Here is a 10,135-nt window from a genome sequence, read left to right as displayed (position 1 = left end):
GGTAGGTTTTAGGTGGCGAACTAGGGGGTCGAAGTTTTTTTTAAAGAGACAGTACTTCGACTATCGAATGGTTTAATAGTCAAATGATTTTTAGTTCGAATCGTTCGATTCGAAGGTCGAAGTAGCCAAAAAAACACTTAGAAATTCTAAGTATTTTTCCTCTATTCCTTCACTCAAGCTAAGTGAATGGGCCCCTTATTATTTACATTTTGTTTCCTTCACTCTTGGAATTACACAATCACAGCAAGCAGGCAGGAGCCATTTTCTGGACACTGTTATTAAGACAAATTGTGTATCACCCCCAAAATCTTATGTATGCACCAGAATGGGGGACCTAATGCCCATGCACAGTATCCTACCAAATTATAGAGCGTTAGAGGGGGGAATGTGTGGAGGGCAGTGACATCTAGGAAGTGCTATGCTTCAGGCATAGAGGCGGGGCAGGTAATATTTGATTGACAGCTCAGATATTTTAACACCTTTATAACAGGTATGGATGCTTTAATGAAAACTAGAATTCGGGCTCCATGTTTAATTTGCAAATTACTTTTATTTTACAGCTTTTAATGTCTAGGTGACAGGTCCACTTTAATAAAAGGCCCACCAGCAACCTTTTAATCGATTGGAACATGTGTTCCTAAGGATCTTTCTAAAAGAATATTAGAAGGCAGGATTTTCTGATGTGGGTATAGATGTGTCTGCAGGTTGCGGGTCTCATCTATATTTCTTATGTTACGTTATATTGTCTGTAGTATACTCCTATACTATAAAAAAAAATTCTGTCTCCGCCCACTTCTGACGATGTCACGTCCGGTTCACAGCAACAGCACTTCCTGTTTAATGGCGGGTTGCGGATAAGGCCATTGCATGCTGGTCAGGTTACAGGGTAAATACGTGTGTTTGGGCCCGGGTCCAGGTCTCATAAATTGGTTCTGAGCAGGACCAGGGCAGTACACCTGGACATTACCTTTACTTCAGTAAGTGCAGGCCACTTCTTCATTGCTTTCCTTTTAATATTCAAATTCGCCCGCTTGAGAGTGGTTCTACCAGATGTTGGGTTCCCACCAGTGCATTCATATATTAAACATCTCATTGGCCTTGCTCCTCATGGATGTACTCGATGACTGAGTGATGTGATCATGGGCCCTAGTGCCTAAAACTTGGCCGGCCAAATGTACATGTTGCCTGTACATAATCAACATAATATCTCGTTTCATCTAGACAAAACTGGCCATAGACTATATTGGATAGTAAAAAAAAAAAATGTTGAGCGGGTTGAAAAATTTCACACTGTTTGACGGACTTCAGTGCGTTTGGCAACTTTTTTGCCTTTTCGCACACATCTATGATTAGTACAATAAATCACAGAATTTGTAGATTTTTTTACATGAATTGTTATTAGATTCTTTGTCCAACACAAGTACTATTAATATGTCTCACATTGAACACCGGTGACCCTGAAAGAAGGCAGGACTATAATCTGTGCTGCTGTTTTACTTCTGGTTTATTAATGTATGTATGGCCATGAGAGAACACAATCTGGCTAATTTTTGACTAGGTATCTGTTAGGCAGGGGGATGGGAGGGCCTCTTACATGGACCAATAAGCTTCCACCTAGGGGAGGGATAGATTTGGCAGCTGTTATTGGCCTTTAGGTTGCTTTTCTCTGCTAAAATGATATTGCAAAGACCTTGGAATCTATGTGCCAGGCTGAAATGATTACATTGATCCTTACGATAGAGTCTGCTTGAAAAGACTGTAAATAAGCACATGTCTTCCATCCGTAAAGCATATGTAATTCACATACAATAGTTCTCCGGTCTTCTTCCTTCTCTAGTTGCCAACTTTTTATGGTTGTTGAGACCACTGCTTTATTGCCTCTGGCTCTTACCAGCCCACTGGTTTATCATAACGCAGAATAAATACACCCACTGGCTCTGTATATTATCTGGCCAAACATATATAGTACAAGAGCCCAAACACATATACCCACCAGTCTATTGTTCAGGCCAGAATCTGTAAATGGTATTGTTACGACTGCGGAACCAGCCAATATACATGGTACATAGATTGTTCCATGCAGAACCGCTCCATCTTGGAATCGGCCAACTTTATATGGTGGTTAGTGATGTGTGAGTCAGGAAAATCTCAACCTGCACCTGACCCTAACCCACAAAACCACAACCTGCAACCGACCCTAACCCACAAAACTATAACCTGCACCCGAGTCTAACCCACAAAACCACAACCATGCAGAACCGCTCCATCCTGGAATCGGCCAACTTTATATGGTGATTAGTGATGTGTGAGTCAGGAAAATCTCAACCTGCACCCGACCCTAATCCACAAAACCATAACCTGCACCCGACCCTAACCCACAAAACCATAACCTGCACCAGAGTCTAACCCACAAAACCACAACCTGCACCAGAGTCTAACCCACAAAACCACAACCTGCACCCAACCCTAACCCACAAAACCATAACCTGCACCCGACCCTAACCCACAAAACCATAACCTGCACCAGAGTCTAACCCACAAAACCACAACCTGCACCAGAGTCTAACCCACAAAACCATAACCTGCACCCAACCCTAACCCACAAAACCACAACCTGCACCCAACCCTAACCCACAAAACCATAACCTGCACCCAACACTAACCCACAAAACAATAACCTGCACCTGATACAAACCTGCAAAATGTTTGCATTGTAGGACCTGCACCCAACCACCACCCTGAGTTTTACTTGGTGTGCATTTGTAATCATTACATGGAATGATGTTTTCTCAGTGCAGTGTCCATAATGTATTTATTTACTTATTTACTGGAGATATACAGCAGGCACATCAGCCCCTTTATCTATTCAGCATGCTGCTGCTGATCACAATGTTAAGATACCGGTTTCATAGAAAATCCTCCATGTAGTTTAACCCTTTGTCTCCCAGGCACAGTAATCTGGCTGCCGGCTCAGCTTTTAAGTAAAATAGCAATCTGACTCTAACATTTGGCAACACTATCTAGTACCTGGTTGGCTGTCCAGGTTTTCTAACTTCTGCAAATAATGGAATGTTAAACCCGTGGTGCAAATGTTTGCTTGTTATATTGCATACTGCACAACCAGCTGGCAGGATTTTTATCAGCCGTGTCACTTTCAATCATATGGGGGGGGGGGGCAAGACAACTGCACTTTGTTTTGCATACATTAAGCAGAAACTTTTGTTCTAGTATGCATCCGTCTTTCAATATTCATAGAGGTAGTTCAGCAGTTTCTGTTTAAAGCCGGCATAAAGCTTTCATTTACAGAATAAAAACTTGAAAGTGTTCGATATAGAGGTTTAAAAGATCTCTGTTCTGATTGTGGACCTGGTATAAATCAAAGTAGAGTACAGTGTATTTGCTCCTTGAGAAACCCTGTCTCTCCAGTGACATTTAGAGGGGTTGATCTTGTTTCCCACTTAAAAGGATACCCTGGAAGTGTTGCTAAAGCTGGACACACATAGGTCATTCGTGTGTTATGACCAATTTCTTTGGTACCAATAATTAAATAACAAGTGATATAATAGCTGTACCCTGACCATAGGGCCTGAACAGAAAGCTATGAAAAATAACAATCAAATTGTTGCCTGCCCCAACTAAAAGCTGGAAAGAGGCAGAATACAAAGGCAAGTCAAAATTTATAGGAGAAGGAAAGGCTAAAACATTAAGTAGGCTTTATCAGAAAGGTCTATATAACTACACCAGTAAACCCTCAAAGTAATGCTGCTCTGAGTCCTCTGTCAAAAGAAACACAGCATTTCTTTCCTTCTATTGTGTACTCATGGGCTTCTGTATCAGACTTCCTGTCTTCATCTTAAACCTGCAGGGCTTGGGCTTGAGCATGCTCAGTTTGCTCCACTCCCCTTCCTCCTTCCTTTTCACCCCTCCCTCCCCTACTGTAATTTGAGCCCAGAACTATGAGTGAGCAGGGAGAGACTTAGGCAGGAAGTGGTCACACCAAGCTAATATGGCAGCTGCTATCCTAGAGTTGTTTACTCAGGTATGGTAAAGCATTTTACAGAATAACTATAGTGTTATAGCTTGCACTATTGTGGCTAATCTATTGGCAATAAACTGCCTCCGTAGCTTTCCTTCTCCTTTAAGACCACAGTTGGAATAATCCTAGTTCTGGTGATTAAGCCTTGGCGTCAGGCAGTCTGTATGTATATAGTAGTGTTTTATTAGTACAAGCATATGGGATCCTTTATCTAGAAGCCCATTGTCCACAAATCTCTGAACTATAGTAAGGCTGTCTCTCATAGACTCTTTTTTTAATCAAGTATTTAAAAATTATTTTCTTTTTACTCTGGAGTTTTTTTACTTTATTCTAGCTAAGATATAATTCATTCCTTGTTGGAGACAAAACAATCCTATTTGGTTTAATTAACGGTTAAATTATTTTTTAGTATGGTATAGTATGGAGATCCAAATTACAGAAAGACCCTTTATCCAGAAACCCCCAAATCCTGAGCATTCTGGATAACAAGCTCAATACCTTTATGGAAAGACATAATGCATTTTTAATGGAAAACATTTGTATAACATGTTCCATCATATTTCCATTGAAATCCTCAAGAAAATCAATTTTCCCCATAATTTTGGTCCATGTTCTAATTTTAAATTTCTGCCGAAATTTCACATGAGCTGTTCTGAGCTGTGCAGAGAGCCCATGGTGTAAAATAGGTCATGGTGCTGAATTATGCAAAACAGATTTTATCTTGCATGGTGTACTTTGTGCCATATTGTGATTTTGCCTAAAACATTATAACCCCGTAGTTACAGATAATGCTCCGAGGCTCCGACATCTGTCTTCTGCTGGCTCCATGTGTATGGCAGTTTGATGGGTTGGACTAATACCAGAAGAGGTTCATCTGTTTGTGCTTTCACTTGATGTGCTGTGAATATAGAGCTCCTCTCCAATCAAATCCTTTTTATTTTATTCGTTTAATATGCTCTTTATTTTATGGCCCCCCTCTCCCATTGGCTGTAAGAAGCTGGCAGTTAGGGAGCCTTTTGACATCATGATAATAATAGTTGACATATCTGCAGATACTAAAACATTTGGAGTGGTAACAATCGACAGGGCAATGAAAAGCAGAACAGAAAAAAATAACTGCAAAACCCGTTTGTGAAGATTCTCATTCATCCAGGTCATGGCATATCTGTAGAAATAAGTCAAATCAACTGGACTTGTTGTGTTTTTCCTGAAGATAAAGGGGGCTTGATAAAGCCGCGTGGCCCCAAAACATTGCAATTCCACACAAATAATACAAGCAAGGCTTTCCCTGCAAGCAAACGCCTTGAGTCTACCAGAAGAAGAAGGCAAATAATTAAAAAACAACTAAAAAGTAGGCTAGAAATGTTGTACATTATGTTTTGTGCTTCTGTACCAGCCCAAGGCAACCACAGCCCTTAAGCAGTAAAGATCTGTGTCTCTAAAGATGCCCCAGTAGCTCCTATAGAAAACAATAAATCAAGAGGTAACATTTTCTGGTCAGCTGCAAAAATCTTACAGGTTGCTACAGTTACTGCACATGGACAAATTTAGTCTCTTTTATTACGTATGGGGTAACACTTTTTGGCAGGTCTAGAATCATGACTGCTAAACATCTGAGCTTGTGCAGTTGTCTGATACGTTATCTGGAAACCCGTTATCCAGAAAGTTCTGGATTATAGGAAAGCCGTCTCCTATAGACTTCATTTTATCCAAATTTAAAAAAATGATTTCCTCAACCGTACCTTTTAGTTGATCCCATCTAAGACATAATCCTTGTTGGAAACAGAACCAGCCTATTGAGTTTAATGTTTACCTGATTTTCTAGTAGACTTAAGGTATGAAGATCTAGATTATGAAAAGATCTATTATCCGCAAAACCCCCAGGTTCCGAGCATTCTGGAGAACAGGTCCCATACCTGTTTACACATTTCTAGCTGTATTAATTTTTAGGGTTTCATTTAGGAAACAAATAACCTACTTAAATCATTTGCGTGGACTTTTAGTTTCCATTTCACGGCTCACAGTAACATAAGCATTTTGGGTACATTTATGCAAAAAGTAGATTCAAAATCCTTATGAAATGTACTAACAGCCATTTGCTTACTCTCACTGTGGATGTCCTATCACTGCGTTTTAATTACAATTTCAGATATTCTCAACTATAATTCGTTATTCATGGGCTGCATTGGCTCATTTGAAGCGGAGTTTTAATACCACATTGTAGCAGCGCGTTCAATTAATAAGTAAATCTTTGCTTCTTACCATAAGAGCTGAAGCAAATTCCTAAAATCCTCAATTTAAATATTCAAATAGAAGCTTCTGTCAGATTTGGATTGCGTTGATTTTGAGGTTAATCTTTTCCTTTTTTTTTTTTGTTGCCTAAACTACGGTATTCATCCTGTAGAGGAGGCATTTGTACCGTTAAAACTATAATTGTAATTACAAATCTTAAACTTTCTTTTTTTGTCATTTTGCATAATATAATTTCTACAACTTTTCTGGAAGAATATTCAAAAAAGAACAGATGCGTGTGGTTTTGGGCCATGCTCAAATGTTATAGGGCACTAACATAGCAGAGAAATTCGTGGGCGGGTGCGGGTTGAGCTCTTCTGACTGCAACCTTACAAATGCCGACTTCCGGGTTGACATTTTATAGGCGCCTGCTTACCCCGCCCCTTTTGTGACATCATCGGTGGACCAGCGCGGGTCTATAAAAGGAAGTCGGGCATGGGTGAAGGGGGGGGGGCGGGTGTGTGATGGGGGGAAAAAACCGGGCTGAACATCACTAGTAGCGATGTATAGGACCTGTTATCCAGAATGCCTGGGGCTTTCCGGATAACATGTTTCTGTAATTTGGATCTTTATACCTTAAGTCTACTAGAAAATCATGTAAACATTAAATAAACCCAATAGGTTGGTTTTGCTTCCAATAAGGATTAATTATATCTTAGTTTGGAGCAAATACGAGGTACTGTTTTATTATTACAAAAAAAAATGATTGGAAACAATGGAGTCTATGGGAGACGGCCTTTCCATAATTCGGAGCATTCTGGATAACTGGTTTCCAGATAATGGAAATCCCATACCTTTACCAGACCCTGCTAATCAGGGTTCTGCCGAATAATCTTCTCTGGATTCAGGCAAATACCAAACCAGTTCAGAATCCTTTTTGTGCCCAGAAAATGAAGGGTCATGGGATGAAATTGGTGAAGCCTGTGCACAAATTTACTCACACACAGCAAATGTTTCATTTTCTTGTTAGGGTTTGGATCCGGATCAGCCAGGATTTGCCCGGATTTTTACAATTCCTGCTGCCAAAACCCTAAAAAAAGGTGCACAACACGGTCGTGCATGGATTCTTTTCAATAGGAATTTCTATATATGAGGGCAAATATACAGGGAATAGTTCCCCTCCTGTTGCAAAATATATGCATATTAGAAGCCACTGTGAAGTTTCATGGAGCATGAGGCCTTTTGGCCTCGGACAGCCCAGTTTATTAAGGGGTGGTCCGGATCAAAACTTTTTCATTAGATTTACCAATGTGTGATAACTTGAAAAAAAAAAAAAAAACACCCAATAGATTCTGTATGGTGCCATAACCCAGCCCTGATATTACAATCCCACCCCAAAACATCTTTGCAACCGCCCCTGATGTCATTGGTATTTCCCCCAACAGCACTGCCCAGCCCTCAACTTCATTGGCCTGCCCTCTTTGCCTGTGTTTAAAGGGGTGGTTCACCTTTAAGTTCACTTTTCATATGTTCTAGAACGGCCAATTCTAAGCAACATTTCAACTGGTCTTCGTTATTTATTGTTTAACCTCTTTTAATTATTTGCCTTTTTCTTCTGACTCTTCTAGCTTTCAAATGGGGGGTATGTGACCCAATCTAAAAAACAAATGTTCCGTAAGGCTGTTGCTACTTTTTATTACTAATCAAAACTTTTTCATCAGATTTACCAATGTGTGATAACTTGAAAAAAAAAAAAAAAAAACACCCAATAGATTCTGTATGGTGCCATAACCCAGCCCTGATATTACAATCCCACCCCAAAACATCTTTGCACCCGCCCCTGATGTCATTGGCATTTCCCAAACAGAACTGCCAGCCCTCAACTTCATTGGCCTGCCCTCTTTGCCTGTGTTTAAAGGGGTGGTTCACCTTTAAGTTTACTTTTCATATGTTCTAGAACGGCCAATTCTAAGCAACATTTCAACTGGTCTTCATTATTTATTGTTTAACCTCTTTTAATTATTTGCCTTTTTCTTCTGACTCTTCTAGCTTTCAAATGGGGGGTATGTGACCCAATCTAAAAAACAAATGTTCCGTAAGGCTGTTGCTACTTTTTATTACTAATATTTCTATTCAGGGCCTCTCCTATTCCTGTTCTAGTCTCTTAATCAAATCAAAACCCAATACTCTTCCTTTAGAATAGTTAGGCTCAATGTAAAGAGAAAAAAAACATTCAAAGAATTGTTAATTAGTTAGCTCCGTCCAGTTCACCTTTGTATGTAGTCATTGAACTCCTGGGTTATGTCTGTATAATACATTTTGTGAAATCGATCGAAACCCCTGATTTTATTTTTGCCCGAAACTCAGTGCAGACCATGATATCTTGGAGGTGGAGTATTTTCGGATTCGGACTTTAAGCAGCTGCGGGTTATAATAAATCACAAAAAATTCAAGTTTGTTTTTTTCCACTAAACATTTATTTAATTAATTCAAAGTAAGAAAACTCAAATTTTTTTTTTTTTTGCAGTAGTAAAGCATGGATAGGTATAATAAAAAAGTAGGGAAGCACCGAATCCACTATTTTGGATTCGGCCGCACCTCCGAATCCTTTGTGAAAGATTCGGCCGAATATCTAACCGAATCCAAACCCTAATTTGCATACGCAAATTAGGGGTGGGAAGGGGAAAACATTTTTTACTTCCTTGTTTTCTGACAAAAAGTCACGCGATTTCCCTCCCCGCCCTAATTTGCATATGCAAATATGGTTTTCGGCCGAATCCGAATCCTGCTAAAAAAGGCAGAATCCTGGCCAAATCCCGAACCGAATCCTGGATTCGGTGCATCCCTATAAAAAAGTGAAAAATACTCACAGTTCACCCCAGTCTGTGGGGGCATACAGTATATACATACAACGCAGCAGAAGGATGTGCGTTTTTTCAAAAAAGTAAACCAAAAAGTGGTTTAAAAGTTCAAATACATTTATTAGAACAATACAGGTGAAGACCTAGGCACGTGAAACGCGTTAGGCCTTCACCTGTGTTGTCCTTATAAATGTATTTGGACTTTTAAACCACTTTAAACTTTTAAACTAACGCGTTTCGTACTTCTAAATCACTTTAAACTTTTAAACTAAGAACGCGTTAGGCCTTCATCTGTATTGTCCTAATAAAAGTATTTGAACTTTAAAACCGCTTAAAACTTGTAAACTAACGAGTTTCGTGCCTTACTATAAGTAAGTGCCCCAATAGCCATGAAAGGCGTTAGGCCTTCACCTGTATTGTCCTAATAAATGTATTTGAACTTTTAAACCACTTTTTGGTTTACTTTTTAGAAAAAACTCACATCCTTCTGCAGCATTGTAGTTAATAAACACCATCCACAGAGTTTGTATCCTAGCGAAATAACGACCACGTGGAAATACGGTGAGTTTGTGCAATAAAAAGCCGGTCATTAGAGCAGTAACATTTAAAACAAGCACTTCTTCTCATAGTAATGTAGATTGATGGCCTGTTGATGAAAACACAAGGAAGCCGTGTCAGAATCACTTGAAATGCTGCTCAGACTCTGATATGGCAGAATAATAACGTTGATTCTAATCTGCTGTGCACTGACCAGTGGAGAGTAAGTACTTGAGCACAATGTTTTTTCAGATTCGATGAAAAGCCTGTTAGCAGAAATGGGTTTCTATGCTGCTCTGGACCCAAACGACATGCATACTGAATGATTTTTTTTCTCGCTGAGCTATTTTGCAGTTTTGTCTTAACCTTTGTAACAGGTTTGGATTGATGATTATGGCAATCAGACACGACTTGCAATGCAAGGCTAATGCTTTTCACCAGTGACTGATAGAATACAGTATACGTATTT

At 39.6% G+C, this 10,135-nt stretch overlaps 1 protein-coding gene across 4 annotated transcripts in view; it reads left to right on the top strand.

Annotated features, from left to right (window-relative positions):
- The window catches only part of dock1.S (dedicator of cytokinesis 1 S homeolog), a 234,066-nt gene that overhangs the window by 136,797 nt on the left and 87,134 nt on the right, over positions 1–10,135 (top strand). The gene's annotated exons all lie outside the window — the stretch shown is intronic.

Source organism: Xenopus laevis, chromosome 7S (genome assembly GCF_017654675.1).
Source record: "Xenopus laevis strain J_2021 chromosome 7S, Xenopus_laevis_v10.1, whole genome shotgun sequence".
Classification (NCBI taxonomy): Eukaryota; Metazoa; Chordata; class Amphibia; order Anura; family Pipidae; genus Xenopus; species Xenopus laevis.
Note: the sequence above shows the minus strand (reverse complement) of the source record. Positions and strands in the feature narration are given on the sequence as shown.